Below are 17,269 nucleotides of genomic sequence, written 5' to 3'. Positions count from 1 at the left end.
CGCCAACCCACAAGATGACACAGATATTGGAATTATGAAACAAAGACTTTAAAGCAGCTGTTATAACCATGATACAAGAAGTAACAGTGAACAGTCATGAAATAAACGGAAAGGTACAAAGTCTCTGGCAAGAAATAAGAAATAAGGAAGGATCAAATAGAAATTTTAGAATAAAAATTACAATAATGATATAAAATATTAACTGGTAGGCTCTATAGCAGAATGGAGATGACAGAAAATGTCATTAATTTCAAGACAGATGAATAGAAATTATTCAATATTAACATCAAAGAAAAATATTGAAAAACAAAAACAACAGGGCCTCAGGATCATGAAATACATACTGACTTATACAGCAGAGCTTCTGTAATTCCAAGAGTGTAAAGCTGTAATGGCTCCATGTAGTTCCGCTCCACTTCCTTGACCTTCAAAGGTTGTCTACAGAAGAAGTCTCTTATACTGGCTGATTCTGTGCTGCATCTCTTACATCCTCTCAGCCCTAACATTCTCCCATGGAGAATGCTCATCTAAAACCTCTTTCGCCAGCATCTTTCTCTTAGCATTCAGTAACTTAGTTCCACTTTACGCCATCTTTATTCTCATATTCAGTCCCTTTGATGCCTTTCACTCATACATATATACACACACACACACATATAAAGTAACTTGCAATGTTTTAAGTCTAGTAATTCACAGGTAGAAAAAAAAATTACTACAATAAGAAGAGGACATGTACTTAACTATATTTATCTAACCTAAAAGAAACACTCAAATTAACAGCTGGAACACAAATTCTGAGTAAAAGATGACAAAATTCAAAACAAGAATGCTTTTTGCAGCCAGATATCAATGTTCTTTCTTACCCAATTAATTAGCCTGATGAAGCATCTAAAGTCAAATGTCATTTCTGCAACTTTAAAAACCTTCATTATTATGATTGTTTAAATGTATTGCCCTATTCATTCCAACAGTTTCCCTCGAATTTTACTTTTAAATCAAAGTAAAGCAGGATAATAGTTTAAGAAAACACATTATTCTGATTAGACATATTCCAATTTATACTTGATAAAATCTCAGGTGTCAGAGGTTTATTAACTCTGAATATGTAAAGGTAAGGTACTGAAAAGGGCAGAGATTTTGACCACACAGAAACAATTTCAAATTCTAGCTCCCTCCTTTACTAGGCAGGAGACCTTACGTAAGCCTTATTTTTTGAGCCAAAAGATATAAAAATCTGCTTTAAATGTTATAATGGAATTAAATGAGAAATTACATGTATAGTTCCCAACCCAGTATCACATAGTGAGCCTTTTATACATGGGTGGAGGGAAAGTAATCATATGATATGGTTCTTTATTTCACACTTGGATTTTAAATCATTATTTTAAAAAAACCAGTTGTCATCGATTCTGACTCAAAGCAACCCTACAGGACAAAGTAGAACTGCTCCATAGAGTTTCCAGAAAGCGTCTGGTGGATTCAAACTGCCAACCTTTTGGTTAGCAGCCTGAACTCTTAACCACTTTGCCACCAGGGCTCCTAAATCATTATAATGATATGTAATCACTAAGTTGAATGAGAAAAACTATAAAGGGAAAAGGACTGTGATTGAAATGAGTTCTCCATGGAAAGGAAGGAGGAGAAGGCGCCTTGCCTGTCTACAGGCATTTGATAAGTCATCACAAGCTCTTTGGTGTCTAAAACTCCATGATTAGAGATGCAGTAGAGATGGAGTTTCCAGAGTGGTCAGATGTAAGGAAGAATGTAACCATCAGGGAGGATGAGCATCAGGGATAATGTTAAATTCCGAAACAAGATGCCTGGCTGAATGTCCCTGAGAAAGTCCATGAAGTCCCACCTCTGTAGGTACAAATTTACCTACATTCAGCAAACTAGGGGGCTTTTAAACATAAGAAAATGGGAAAAGGAATGATACTTTATTACTCTGTGTACTTCCTTCTTAAAGAGTCCAATGCAGATAACCCAAAAAGATGTTTCGAAGAATGTTTGTTTTAAATTATTTAGAAATGTGCTTTTAGTCAGTACATGTGCTCTTCACATTCTTAAACTGGGCAAATTGAGCTTATCTTTGCTGTTGTTATTAGGTGCCATCTAGTTGGCGCCAACTCATAGCACCATATGTATAACAGAACAAAATGTTGCCAGCTGCCCCATCCTCACAGTAGTAGGTATGTTTGAGCCCATTCTTGCAGCCACCGTGTCAATCCATATCATTAGGGGTCTTCCTTCAGATCCACCAGCTGCTTCTTGGAAACCCTATGGGGCAGTTCTACTCTGTTCTATTGGGTTGCTATGAGTTGGAATCAACTCAATGGCAATTGGGTTTTTGTTTTGATTTTTCTTTCTTACTTGGAAAAGAATTAACTACAGCTGCTATGTCTACACTCAAGCAAAAAATAAGGAAGGGAGAAGAGCTATGTTATGATTAAGTTATGTCCCCCAAAAAACTATGTGTTGTAAATCCTAACCTCTATGCCTGTGGCTATAATCCCATTTGGGAAAGGGTTGTCTTTGTTATGTTAATAAGGCAGGATTAGTGTAGGGTGTATCTTGAGTCAATCTCTTGAGATATAAAAGAGATTAAACAAGGGAGGAGAGCAGAGAGAGGGTAAAACAGACGCCAAGACACATGTAGCTCTCCAAGGAAAAAGGAAGCAGAAGCTAAAGAGACAAGGACCTTCTCTAGAGCCGACAGAGAAAGCCTTCCCCTAGAGCCAGCACTCTGAATTCAGACTTCATGTCTCTAAACTGTGAGAAAATAAATTTCTGTTTATTAAAGTCATCCACTTGTGGTATTTTTGTTACAGCAGCAGTAGATAACTAAGATAGGCTACAATATACAGTTAAACAAAAGACAAAAATAAACACACTTATCTGGCAGAGAAAGTCTATTTGCCCTAGTCTAAACCTAGGTTCGCTTGCAAGCTAGCAGTCTTGGGATCATCACCAGCCCTGTGAATTTATGGCTTCACTCCATGAACTTCCTTCCACGAGGTCTTGCTAAGCCCTCACACTTTCCTCACCTTGGCCGCTTGCCTGGCTCCTGTGATGACAGCTAGCGATCCTCCACACAGCCCCTTCTGCCCTAAAGGCAGCGGAACCCTAGTTATCAAAATGACTCTTCCCCTCATGCAGCTGTGAATCACATGACCCACATGACAGTCCTTCATTCTTTCCTGACCCTGTAATAAAAGGGTGTCAAGAACAAAACTGTGTCAAATTTGAATCCTGACACTAACAAACACTAACAAACTGAAAACAAAGAAATGACTTTGGTTTGTAAGTTTATGATGGAACTTAACTTTTACCTTTGGGCAACTACCCAACTGCTGAATCTCAGATTTTCTTAGCTGTAAAACCTTCCAAGATTGTTTTCAAGATATATATGACTACCAGTAAATGTTTTAAGGCAGTTATCACTGAAATAAGTGTTTGGCCTCTCAAGGTGACTAATTTGGAGGCATGGTGTTCCCCAAGCAAGAATTTCAGGGTTGAAGGAGGATGAGAAGGGGTGCACAGAGAGGCAGCACATACTTCTGTCAGTAATTATGGCTCATGTCAGTAATTACTTTTATAAAAAAATTTTATTTATTTTGTTGTTATTGAGAATGTACACAGCAAAACACACACCAATTCAAGAGTTTCTACATGTCCGGTTCAGTGACACTGATGACATTCTTTGAGCTGTACAACCATTCTCACCCTCCTTTTCTGAGTTGTTTCCTCCATTAATATAAGCTCACTGCCCCTTAACTCTCCTATCTAATCTTTCAGGTTGCTGTTTGATCCCACACAGACAGATCTTGAAAAATTTGATCCCACACAGATCTTAAAAAAGCACAATGCTCAACACAGACATTCTTTACAAGTTAAACTAAACTACTGTTTGGTTTTAAGACTTCAGAGGATATTTTTGGTTTAAGGTTTAAAGATTATCTTACTGCAGTAGTTTCAGGGGTTTATCCAACCTTCATGGCTCCAGGAAGTCTGAAGTCCATGAGAATTTGAAATTCTGTTCTGTACATGCCCCCTTTTGATCAGGATTCTTCTATAGAATTTTTTATCAAAATGTGCATTGATAGTAGCCAGGCACCATCCAGTTCTTCTGGTCTCATGGCAAAGGAGGCAGTTATTCATGGAGGCAATTAGCCATACATTCCACATCTTCCTCCTATTTCTGACTCTCCTTCTTCTTCTGTTGCTCCAGGCAAATACAGACAAATTGTTGTGTCTTGGATGGCTGCTTACAAGCTTTTAAGACCCCAGGCACTACACAACTAACTAGGTGGTAGAAGAGAAGCATTAAGCATGTTGTTTGTCTAGCAAAAGTAGGACCAACCAACCAGCTTCCCTATACTTCTCATTCTGACAAAACTGTAGAAAGGTATTAAACATGCGATCACCCAGAGCCTCGCTTCTCACTAATACTTGATCTGTTGGGTGGTATTTTACATATTAACATTGCCACCTCATGCCATGGATTAGCAATTCCTTCTTTACTACTGGAGGCAGAGTCATCAGCACCTTTAAGAGTAGTCAGATTTGAGAACCAATTTAGAAAATTCATCCTTATGATTTTGTTTGTCTAGAACCATTCTTGGTACCAAATGCCTTAGGCTGGTTCTTTAGAGAAGCATACATATGTAAATATATATATATATATATAGAGAGAGAGAGAGAGAGAGAGAGAAATCAAGGAAATGGCTCACGTGGTTGTAGGGGCTGGCAAGTCCCAAGTCCATGGGTCAGGTGTCAGGTTGTAGGCTTCTCCTAACTCACATAGCTGCAGGGGCTAATGAACCCAAGAGCGGTAGGCAATACGACAGACCGCTGGCTCAAGTCCCAAGAACTGTAGGTCAGATGATGATAAGCCAGATGCAGGATCCACAGCGAGAGAGAGAGCTTTGCCAGAATGTCCATACACACTGGATGCAGGCCACACCTCCAAGAAGCTTCCCTTTTCAACTGATTGGCTGCTTACATCAGATCATAAAATGAAGAATGATTACATCAGATCACAAAATGTAGGGTTATTACCTCATTATACAACTGCCAAACCATGGAAAATCATGGCCCAGCCAAATGGACACACAACCTTAACCATCACAACTTACTGACAGTGGCTCTTGCTGGTAGGGAGGTATGTGTGTATTGTTTGGAAAAGGCTTCTAAATAACCTCCACTCCCACTATCACCCTACCTCACTCTCAAATACTACTAGACAAATGTGTGATATCTAATCGTGACCAAGTTTTATTAACTTTACTGGGCTGGCACTATTTTTGCAAGACCAAGAGACCTCAAACTGCATGAGTGCAGGGGATCCTCACAGTAGCCCTATGGGGTAGATACTAGTACCCCCATTTTATAGGCATCAAAACGGAGGCTCTGAAGCCTTGCCGGACACTGGAAGGCAGGTCTATAGAATTTTAAAGCCTACTTTCTTCGCCCTATAGTTACAACTTCTGTTATTTATCATGAGGAGTTGTAGAGAAGTGAACAGAAAGGGGTTCTACCCCACAAGAACATGGAGAAAAAAGGTAGAAATTATGTAAGAATAAAAGCCTTAGTTCCACCCTATGGCAAAGTCAGATAAGCATAGAATTAGCTCATAAGTCAAGAATACAAAGCAAGAAAACCACTGTATAAGGAGAAACATCCTATGATTGTGTGGGCAAATTTACTTCTGATTAGGCAATGCTTTACAATGTTTCTCCAGTCCTGGAAACCTCTCCAACTAAAAAAGAGCTAAGGAGATTTACAGGAGGTCCTGTGGTTGGGCTTTATCCTGGGTCATTTCTGGCCCCAAAGATTTTGAGGATGCAGTTGAGATGCATTGTTTTGCAAAGTACCAGATTTAACAAAGCTACCTTAAAAAAAAAAAAGTTAAAAGTGTTTTCTTGTGTATTTTTTGTAAGAACACTCAAGGTCAGTGACGGCAATGGTGGGTGGAGAAGCCTCAGCACCCATCTTTCCCAACCACCCAACTCCAATCTCCTCAGCCACCAACTTCCATTCTGTTACACACACACAAGTGACCTGTATTTATACAACCAAGGAAAGTACTAGGTAAACAAAGGTTCAAAATGTGCCTCCCACCTCCCCCCACCCCACTCAGATTGCCATGTTAGTCTCCTCCAAAATGGAAGGAGGCAGTTCTAGAGATGATGAGTCTTTGCTCACATGGCTAGCCTGGGCCACCTTCTGTGAGGTTTCTGCACATCTGTTCTATTCTTTCCTCTCCACTTGCTGGCCTCCTCTGCTTACACCTTACTCCCTTCTCCCTGACGATGCTAGTCATCTGTTTACTCAGTAATTTATTTAACAAAAATAGCACTTACCAGTTTATCAAGCAGTATTTTAAAGGCTCTACAGATATTAAATCAAAAAACCCTGCGGTAGAAATTATCATTATCCTTGTATTTTTAGAGGAGACAAATGACGCACAGAGAGGTTAAGTAAATTGCTTTAGATCACAAAGCTTCCACATGGCTATCATGGGTTTCTGGTACTTCTCTACGTCATGACATTTTAGTTTCAGACCCCAGAACTATTGAGATTTTTTAGTTTAAATTCTCAAGACAGAATTAACCAGACAGTCCTACTCAATACTGTAAACAGCACATTGTCTATAATAATAATTGGCACAAGCATATTCAAGAGATATAATGATGAGCTCCATTAAATGTGATGAAGTCAAGAAATCTGGGCTTTTGATTTTTTTCTCCCTAATATTAGAATGTTACATTTTGAATCTAAGATGAATCTCCAAAATTGGGATGCATGTTAGGTGATGGTTGTGATGTATCCTCCTTGCCTGTGTGTGCCCGTTTTAAGAACTTGTAGCACAGGTATCAGCAGTTTGGAAGAAAATCACAGAGACAACAGCAGAGCATTCCTAAGAAATGCTGTATCAACAATGCTGTCAGTGGCATGGAGAACTATATCATGTGGAAGAATCCAGCCATCTATAGCTGAGCGGAAGAATAATGCAGAGGAATTCAATTCTGAATGTAAAAAAAAAAAAAAACAAAAAACAGCATTGCCATAGAGTTGACTCTTACTAGAGTCAACTGGAGACATCATGTGTGTCAGGGTAGAACTGTGCTCCATATGTTTTCAATGGCTGTGATTTTTCAGAAGTAGATTGCCAGGCCTTTCTTCCAAGGTACCTCTGGGTGAACTCAAACCTCTGACATAGAAATACTTTAATTTATTTCACATATATTTTCTTGCCCAACCGTTAAAAATCTTTTATTTCACATACATTTTCTTGCCCAAGAGTTAAAAATCTATGTCTAAACAAGTCTCAAAGAACTTCGTTATCAAATATAAAATTTTAGGTGATAGAGAACAGTGTGTTAGAGTTTAAATCTTATTTTCTTTCTTTCTTAGCTGTACATAAAGTGATAGGGCATCTTACACATGATGCTTTCTTAGATTTAATAAAATACAGAAATTATTATCATAACTAGCAGAAGCTGTCTCAGAGACTTAAGGGATATAAGAATTCCAGCCCCTGTGTTTTCTTTGCGAAGGAAAAAGACCCTGAGGAAGCCTAGCAGTGTAGAAGCAAGTTCTCAGATAATAAGGAAAATTTAGTATATGTTTTAACTAAGAATAAGCACTTTTTCTGACAACATTCAATTAATATTTGGGTTCCTTGTGGACTGATAGCCTGACTCCATCAACAACCATTAGATTCCCCTCTGTAAGATGGGGATAACAACAGTGCTTAACTTAGCTGTAGTGGTTTTTAGAATTAAACTGCTGTTGTTAGGTGCCTTGAGTCGATTTTGACTCATAGTGACCCCATGTGACAGAGCAGAACTGTCTCATTGGGTTTCCTCACTGTAATCTTCATGGGAGCAGACTGCCAGGTCTTTTCTCCTGTGGAACGCTGGTGGGTTCAAACTGCCAACCTTTTGGTTAGCAACTGAGAGCTTAACCATTGCACCACCAGGGATCCTTTTGTAAGGACTAAATAACCCATGTAAAGGAAGCACACTGCTTGGTACAGAGTAAATAATAAAAGTTAGCTATTAGAGCAATCAAAAATCAAGAAAGCACGGCTTTTGAAAAAAATTAAAGAAACGGACGGTACAGCTGCTACCTGTTGTACTCAAGCCCATTATTTAGATTTCTCCCATGCTCATCGTCTCTATTCAATGACTGTTCACCCAGACACAAGCATTTTTTGAACAGACAGAAGACTCCCCTTATATCCAGAAACAAAAGCAGCCCCTACTGCAGTTTTATTTCCCTCTGTTTCTGTAATCAGACCCGTATCTGAAAGGGCTCCTTCTTTGGAACACAAGCCAACCCACATGACAAATCTCTCCCTACACAGCCTACCCTTCCAACCCACACAGAAAGAAAAGTGCTCTTGAAGTCATCTGGATAAACAATGTGCCAATATTTTTGCTTGCATTCCGAAATACAGCAAACTTCCTGTCCCTGGTACAGCCCACTAGGTTCCACAGGAAGGTCACGGCACAGCACTCCAAGCCATTCACAGCTGGCCCAGAACGCAACCCCGTGCAGCCTAACACTCCTTCTGTACATATTACTTGAGGGCAGATGCAGATCATAATTTCTTTTTGCAGAAGAAATCCCTCTGAAGTGGCTAGAAACTGCTTTGCCAGATACTAACCTAAATGTCTGAGTTGCTACATGAAAATCATTATTTATCATTTTAAAAAAAAATCACTATGGAAAATCTGTTCTAATTTATTGAATGGTGATAACCTATTACATGACCTACACAATGCCCATTACCCTTTATAGCACTACTATGATGGTACTAATCAGATAAGTGTCATTTTTTACATTTGTTACCATAAGTATGAAATTGTTTAAAAAGTAGTTTCAAAAAATCTGAAAAGCCAAGTATACCAAAAAATAGCTTAAGAGTAAACACCAATTTATGTGAATTTAATGCATAAATTCCTCTTCAGCTTTTTACTCAATGTATGATATTTTGGGATAGCTGCAACTCTGAAATACAGGGCACATTTTAAGTGATGCTGACACCGTTAATTTAAATATGCTAATTACAAAGAGTAACATCACTGAATGCTGAACTAAGTGTATTAAGGACTAGAAAAACATTTTGTTTTAATGAATAATAATAATAGATGACTTTATAATAAAATTTCATAGTATATTATTTGAGAAGTAGAATATACCATGAAGTTTCCCAAGGTCAACTTTGGTACGGATGTTAATTTTCAGTGCTTGCAGCATATGGGATGTGGCAGTTTCCAAGTCACCTGCATGTCTTAAGCTTTGCCCTCTACTCAGTATCTTTGTTCATTGTGCAGATAAGAGGCTGATGGGAAGAGAGATGCTTTCATTGAAAGATCCCAAACAAATGTTCTTAGAAAAATGAAGATATTATTCTAGAACAGAGACCAACTGTTCAGGTTAACAGAGCAAGAGCCTTCAGTACTACACTGACTTGCATTTGCTGCTGTAAAAGAGAACATGTGTATTCTTCAACTCACAATAGCATTAGGTTAAAAAAAAATTGAGATTAATAACTGTATGTAAGTACACTCCCCCAATGACCAACCACAGCACATAAAAGAGTACAAAATGGAGTTTTTCCTTAAAACTTCATATGACTGAAACACCAGAGCTACTTTAAAGATAAGACAGCTGGAAAAAAACAAAAACAAAAACAGATAATCCAGGATTAAAAAGTAATCTATACAAAAATGTAACAGCTAAAATTATATAACTCTTAGAAGAAAACATAGGAGTAAAATTTTATGACCTTGAATTTGGCAGTGGTTTCTCAGATATGGCACCAAAAAACACATGCAACAAAAGAAAAAATAGATAAATTGGACTTCATCAAAATAAAACCTTTATGTTCAAAGAACACTATCAAGAAAGTGAAAAGAACGTACAGAATGGAGAAAATATTTGTAAATTGTGTCTGATAAAGGATTTGTATCTAGAATACATAAGGAACTTCTACAACTCAACAATAAAAAGACAAATAACCCAATTAAAAAATAGATAAAGAATTTGAATAGACATTTCTCCAAAGACAAACAAATAGCCAACAAGCACATGAAAAGATGCGTAACATCGTTAAATCATTAGAGAAATGCAATTCAAGACCACAGTGGGATACCACTTCACACTGGAATGACTATAATTAAAAAGACAGTCAATAACAAGTGTTGGCAAGGTTGTGGAGAAAACGAAACCCTCGTATATCATAGGTGAGAATGTAAAAATGCTGCAGCCACTGTGGAGAACAGTTTGGTGGTTTCTTAGTAAGTTAAACATAGAATTACCATATGACTCAGCTATTCCACTCCTGCTTATGTAACCCAAAGAATTAAAACAGGTGTTCAAGCAAAAATTTGTACACAAATGTTCATAGTGACACTATTCACAACAGCTAAAAGGTAGAAACAATCCAAATGTCCATCAATTGATGAATGGATAAACAAAATATAGTATATCCATACACTGGAATATTATTCAGCCATAAAGAAGGAATGAAGTACTGATAACATGCTACAACATGAATGACCCTTGAAAACATGCTAAGTGAAAGAAGTCAGTCACAAAAGTCCATATAAATGATCCCATTTATATGAAATGCTCAGAACAGGCACATCCATACAAACAAAATATAGATTGGTAGTTGCCAGGTGCTGAGGGGAGGCGGAAATGAAAGTGATTGCTAATGGGCAGCGTTTGTGAGTGTGGGTGTGTTTGTGTATGTGTGTGTAGTGATAAAAATGTTCTGGAATTAGTGGCGATGGTTGCACAATTCTGTGAACACAGTAAATACCACTGAGCTGTACACTTTAAAATGGTGACTAACATGATACATGAATTATACTTCAGTAAAGCTGTTAGTAAACAATAATAATAACTTACTATGTGCAAAGAACACAGGGCTCAGAGTTAGAGGCCTCAAGTCCTGCCTCTGCTTATGACCACCCATACTCATTGTTCGTTGTCGTCGTGTTGATTCCAACTCATAGTCAACCCTATAGGACAGACTGCCTCATAGGGTTTCCTAGGCTGTAATCTTTATGGAAGTAGACTGCCACATCTTTCTCCCACAGGGTGGACTGGTAGGTTTGAACCGCCGACCTTCTGGTTAGCAGCCAAGTGCTTAACTACTGTGCCACCAGTGCTCCTCCTTAGGACTGCAGGCTTGCTAAATGCCAATGGCTCTTTGGGCCCTAGTTTCTACATAGGTCAAATAATTGGCTTAGACTCTAGAATAGAAAGTCTCTCTGGCTCCAAAGCAGTGACTATACAATCATGCCAGGAGATCAAAAAAACACCTTGACGATTTCACTGCATATTTGGGAGTCACCACAGATTTCACTCTCCTAGTCTGAGGACAGCCATCATATGAGGGACACTCACTGAGACAGTCAACAACTTTCAAAAACAAAGGGGATCACAGTAAAATCAGCTCAAGTGAGGAGTGCCTGGTAATCCCAACCACCCCCACAGTGCCAGATCCCACCCTGGTTCTTTCCAATCTGCCCTGACACATTAACCAAGCAGTGCCAAATAACTCCTGTGAACCAAATAAAAAACTCTCTATGTTCCTTTTCCTAGATGAGCTGGTGCCCAAAAGTCTGTATTTAATGAGCATGTTTTTATGGCACAAACATTCAAATGGGCACAACTTTCAAAGTTAATAGAAGGCCACATGCAGGTACAAAGTGTTTGACAGATGGAGGAAAACAGAACAGGCCTTCTTCATCTGGCTACACCCTACTTGTCCTTCAAGACTCAGCACAGGCAACATTTCCAACAGGAAGCCTACCCTGCCCCCCTTCCCAATCATCAGTGGGATCTGTCACCTCTATGAGATCCCAGAACACCTGGGTCAATGGATGTGCACAGATGGACACGGGAGTAAACAGATGCCCGAGGAACATCATCTCCTGGAGTCCCACCAGCAACTGAAGCTCAGTACATCATCTGAGTCTCTTCTCATCATCCTGTCTCTCCACCACCCAGCCCCAAGCCTATTCTTTTATTCCTCACTTTGGATACAAACAGACTAATGGATAGAGGTGGAAAAACGTACATGTATTAGTAAAAAGGGTGAATTATAGAATTTTTAAAAATTAGCTTTCATTCAGGATCCCTCCCCCACCCCCGCACCTCAAAAAAAAGGCCAAAGAACTATTATAGATCTTTCGGAGGCGCTTTCACAAACAGAAAAGAATTTATAACTGGCATACCCATAATCTGTATGTAAAACAATTTACCAGTAACGTTTAACAGCAATCTGCTTCCTAAAGTGGGGGTGCATAGTCTCCCACAGCACCATTCATACTGTTATTTGAAGGAAACAAAAAGAAGGGAAAATGAATGGTATAAATAAAAAGACTTGTCAAAATTATTGCATATAGTAATATTTAGAATTCATAAATTAATATTGTTTCTTGCCTCTGAATGTAAGCCAGAAATCTTCTTATGAAAGATGACTCAGTCAAGGTGAATGGCTGACACTAAAGATTCCTAGTTTAAATAGTCAGAGTTCTGTGTGTAAATATGGTTTAGTTTGTTTTGTAGGATTCAGATGCTCAATTAGGAGCCCCTTGTGGCACAGTGGTTAAGCGCTTGGCTGCTAACCGAAAGGTCGTGGTTTGAAACCACCAGCTGCTCCACGGAGAAGGATGTGGCAGTCTGCTTCTGTAAAGATTCACAGCCTTGGAAACCCTATGAGGCAGTTCTACTCTGCTCCACAGGATCGCAATGAGTGGGAATCTACTTGATGGCAACAGATTTTTTAACTGGGTAGGGCAAACGGTTAACCATTCAACTACTAGCTGAAAAGTTGGTGGTTTGAACCCGCTCAGTGGTGCCATGAAGACAGGTTTGGTAATCTGAAAGGTCACAGTCTTGAAAACCCTATGGAGCAGTTCTGCTCTGCACACATGGGTTCGCCATGAGTTGGAATCGACTCAACAGCACCTAACAGCAATAACACTGTTCAATTAATCATCTTCCCTATAGCTTAACAAATTATGTCTTCCTCTTAAAAACAGTTTAAAATTCCTACAGTAAACCCCAAACATTTAATTAACAAATATAACAACCTCATGATCAAATCATATGGTATAAACTAAATTACTTTTTCTAGCAAAAAAAAAAAAAAAATATATATATATGTATATAAAAGACAAGAGCAGCATGATAGAAATTACTCTCAGAAATTATTATTTTCATAGCAAAACTTTGTTATTCAGGAAATCTAATGTTGAGGTAAATGCATACTGCTCATCAGTACAATCTGTCAAGTTCACCTACAGGGACAAGAGAAAGTTCTGTGGTTTAAAAGAACAGCAACTCCAAAAACAAAAAGTTGATGAATGTAGTACCAATGTTTCTCTATTTAGATTTCATATTTTGCTTAATTATGACCTCATCCATATAATTTTAACAAAGTTTCTTAAGGTGATTCTTGCTGCTTCCACCAACACTTTCTCAAATCTCTAATTCCTGTAATTCTTTGGTAAGTAAATGTGGGAATTAAACTTTTAAGACACTAGAGGTGAAACACTGTTTATGAGTACAGAGTGGAAACAGAAGAATTCAGCCCTGGTGTCATCAGGTACAACCTCCAAACTAACTGGGCAGCAGTACCTTATTAAGAAGGAGCCCTGGTGGCACAATGGTTAAGCACTTGCCTGCTAACCTGAAGGTTGGCAGTTAGAACCCACCAGCTGCTCCAAGGGAGAAAGATGTGACAGTCTGCTTCTGTAAAGATCACAGCCTTGAAAGCCCTATGGGGCAGTTCTACTCTGTCCCATAGGGTTGCTATGAGTCAGAATCAACTCAATGGCAATGAGTACCTTATTAAGGGATGTTTACTATATACCTCATCCCAGCAGGTTCAACTGCCACAAGCCATCAGTGGCCCTGATTGAACTGTATACATAGAGAACACTAATCACATGCAGCTTTGCTGCCTTTAAAATTATGTGCTGTTGCCCCTCTTGGATGCGTGCAGTCACCATCTCATTTACATATAGTAGGAAGCTGTGAGTGGGTTTCTGTTAATTCATTTAAAGTTAATACACAATTTAAGCTAAAGAATCTGAATAAACAATTTATTACTACAATTAAGCCAAATTTTTTTTCTGGTTGGATTTAATATTGAATATACCATGGACTCCAGAAAAATGAACAAATCTGTCCTAGAAGAAGTACAACCAGAATGTTCCTTAGAAGCAAGGATGGCGAGACTACATCTCACATACTTTGGACATGTTATCAGGAGGGACCAGTCCCTGGAGAAAAACAGTATGCTTGGTAGAGTAGAAGATCAATGAAAAAGAGGAAGTCCCTCAACGGGATAGACTGACATAGTGGCTGCAACAGTGAACTCAAGCATAACAACGAATGTGAGAATGGCACAGGACCTGGCAGTGTTTCGTTCTGTTGTACACAGCGTCGCTGTGAGTCAGAACCAACTTGATTGCACCTAACAACAATCTTAACAGAAGCAGACCACCAGGCCTTTTTTCCACGGAGCTGCTGGGTAGGTCTGAACAACCAACCTTTAGGTTAACAGTCAATCACAAACCACTTGCGCCACCCAGGCTCTTCTATTAAACCACTTTTAAATAATTGTACAGTGTTTTAATAGAGGAGACTGATCTATGTCCACGTTATTTTTGCAGAATCAACAGACGTCTCTACTTTGACCTACGTCAACGAGTAACACTGGTTTCAAAGAAACTAGGGTGAGGGTCAAGAAACTTTCTATAAAGTGCCACAGAGTTAATATTTTAGGCTTCGTGGGCTGTACTGTCTGTCGCAACTACTTGACTCTGCTGTTGTAGCACAAAAGCAGCCACAGACAACATGCAAACAAATGAGAGTGGCTATGTTCCAATAAAACTTTATTTATAAAAACAGGCACCATGCCAGATTTGGCCTGTGGGCCACAATTTGCCAAGCTCTGGCTTGGAGTAAACTCATTGCCATTTGGTTGTGGGCTCACAGGGACTCAAAGCAAAATCAGATTTGTGTGAATATCACCTATTTCCATTTTTGAGAAATCTCTCCCACTTCCCACCCCAGGGTGCTGCACCCGCTCCCATTCCCACACCCTAGAAATCACCACTTGTTAAATGCTATCTAGTAAACAGAAGATCTTAATATGAAATAATAAAGCACCATGATGGAATATGTCTTTCCAATCTTAATAACATCAGAGAATGTACTTTGCTGCAAAGTTTTATGCCCTACACCAAGGTGGTCCAAGTACTATGCGGTGTTAGAACACCCTAGCTCAGGGTTCTGAATCCTTGGCTTTGGGTGAGGGGTAGGGACAATCTGTGAACACTCTGAAATTAAGTGAAAAATTCTGTTTGGGCATATGTTCATTTGTAGCTTTCGTCAGAGCTCCAAAAAGTTAAGCAAGAATCACTGCTAATGTTGTTCTACTTGATACACAAAATACTGCCCTGTGCAGATGTGTACTTGGGGCGGGGGTGGATTATCTGTTGGTGTTGGAGCCTAACTGTGACCGCACCACCTCATCGTACCTCTTGCATTCTTAATTCTCACTTTTGATGGCAGCAGCCTGTTTCTGCCTAATTTCCACAGCTTTTGCTCTTTTATTTCATAATCATAAAATACGCTGCTTGTCAGTTAAGGGAAAGGACTTGACTACAAATCTGGGCTTTGTGACAGACATACCTCGGAAGTAGAGACTCTGGCTTGCTCCCCAAGTTTGAGGCTCTTGGAGAAAGAAGGCTGCAGTTTCTCCAAGTCCCACCCCAAGGTAGGTGAGGATATTATTATGCATATGTGTTTAGAGTGATACCATACATATGTATTCATGAAGCACTGAAGACAATTTGGAAACAAGTATTTTAAAGGCCAAGAAGGAAAAATGAAGACATTTATTATTTTGCTTTTGCAAAATGAATGTCACTTTCCACCCCAAGTCTTTTACTTTCTTGTGGGGGAGGCTGGGGTAGGAAGACAACAAACATTAAAACAGAAAACCTGCCTCGGTTAGTAATCCTTAGTGTTCACAGTCAGTTCCCATGCTCTAGTACAATCCTCGTGGTTGTACATCTCATGGTTCTCTATATGTCATTGGTGGGACGTGCCTATTCTTGGTACCTTGCCTGTTACTGGTTCAATTTTTAATAGAGATGATCTACAAAAGATTCTCTCATTCTCAATATGAATGGGGAAAAACCCTGTTGGTCTGTGTACTGGGAGAGGCAGGGAGAGGAGTGGATAAGGGCACGGGTTCTAGAACAGAGCTGCCCCAGCTGCCGGCCTCTTCACTTTTCAGCTCGGTGACCCTGGACAAAGTATTCCCTTTCCCTCAGCTTCTGTCCCTTGTATGTAGCCTTATGTCAAAGAGTTATTGGGAGAATTGAATGAGATAATGTACATCAAGCATTGTACAATAGCCAGCACCATACTAAGTCCTCAATAAATATTAACTACAATTACCAGCCAGGAGTAAACACCAATGGCTTTGCTTGTTTGAGGAGCACAGAAGAGTTACTTTTCATGGTTTTGTGTGTTTGTGTCAAGAAGGTAAAAGCTATAGCTTTCCTGCTTTTTTATTTTTTAATCATTCAAGTATTGTTGGGTGCTGTCAGTTTCGCCTGATAGCAACCCCATGTGACAGAGCAGAACTGCCCATAGAGTTTTCTTGGATGTAATCTTTATGGAAGCTGATTGTTAGGTCTTTTTTACCAGTTCTATTGCCGTCAAGTCGATTCCGACTCATAGCAACCCTATAGAACAGAGTAGAGCTGCCTCGTAGGGTTTCCAAGGAGTGGCTGGTGGATTCCAACTGTTGACCTTTTGGTTAGCAGCCAAGCTCTTAACCACTTGCACCACCAGGGCTCCTTTAGGTCTTTCTGGTCTACCAGAAAGTAGAAGAAGTTCAATGAATACTTGTTCACTTGGACTGTGAAGACCAGAATTGTTGTTTTTACCATTATTGCTATTACAGTTCTTTAAAATTTTCTCAAAGAGATAATGGAGACGCATTAAGCAAAGTTCGGGTTTTTGTTTGTTTCCCTGACAAATACACAGTTCTGAAATGAGGAGAGTTTATTTTGGTTGCTCACATATGTCTATATCAAAGTTTAAAAAGTGAGTCATTTATACTCCACTGGTCTCATCTCTTCGGGAGCAAGTGAGAATGAAGAGAACAGGATACAACGAAAAGATTAGTCCAAAGGACTAATTGTCCACAGCTACC

General features: G+C 39.2%; 1 protein-coding gene across 2 annotated transcripts in view; it reads right to left on the bottom strand.

The window, feature by feature from the left end:
- GAREM1 (GRB2 associated regulator of MAPK1 subtype 1) overlaps positions 1–17,269 on the bottom strand; it is a 206,399-nt gene that overhangs the window by 166,241 nt on the left and 22,889 nt on the right. The gene's annotated exons all lie outside the window — the stretch shown is intronic.

Source organism: Trichechus manatus, unplaced genomic scaffold, assembly GCF_000243295.1.
Source record: "Trichechus manatus latirostris isolate Lorelei unplaced genomic scaffold, TriManLat1.0 scaffold00175, whole genome shotgun sequence".
NCBI lineage: Eukaryota > Metazoa > Chordata > Mammalia > Sirenia > Trichechidae > Trichechus > Trichechus manatus.
The sequence above is the reverse complement of the archived record's forward strand: the minus strand, read 5'-3'. Positions and strand labels throughout refer to the sequence as shown.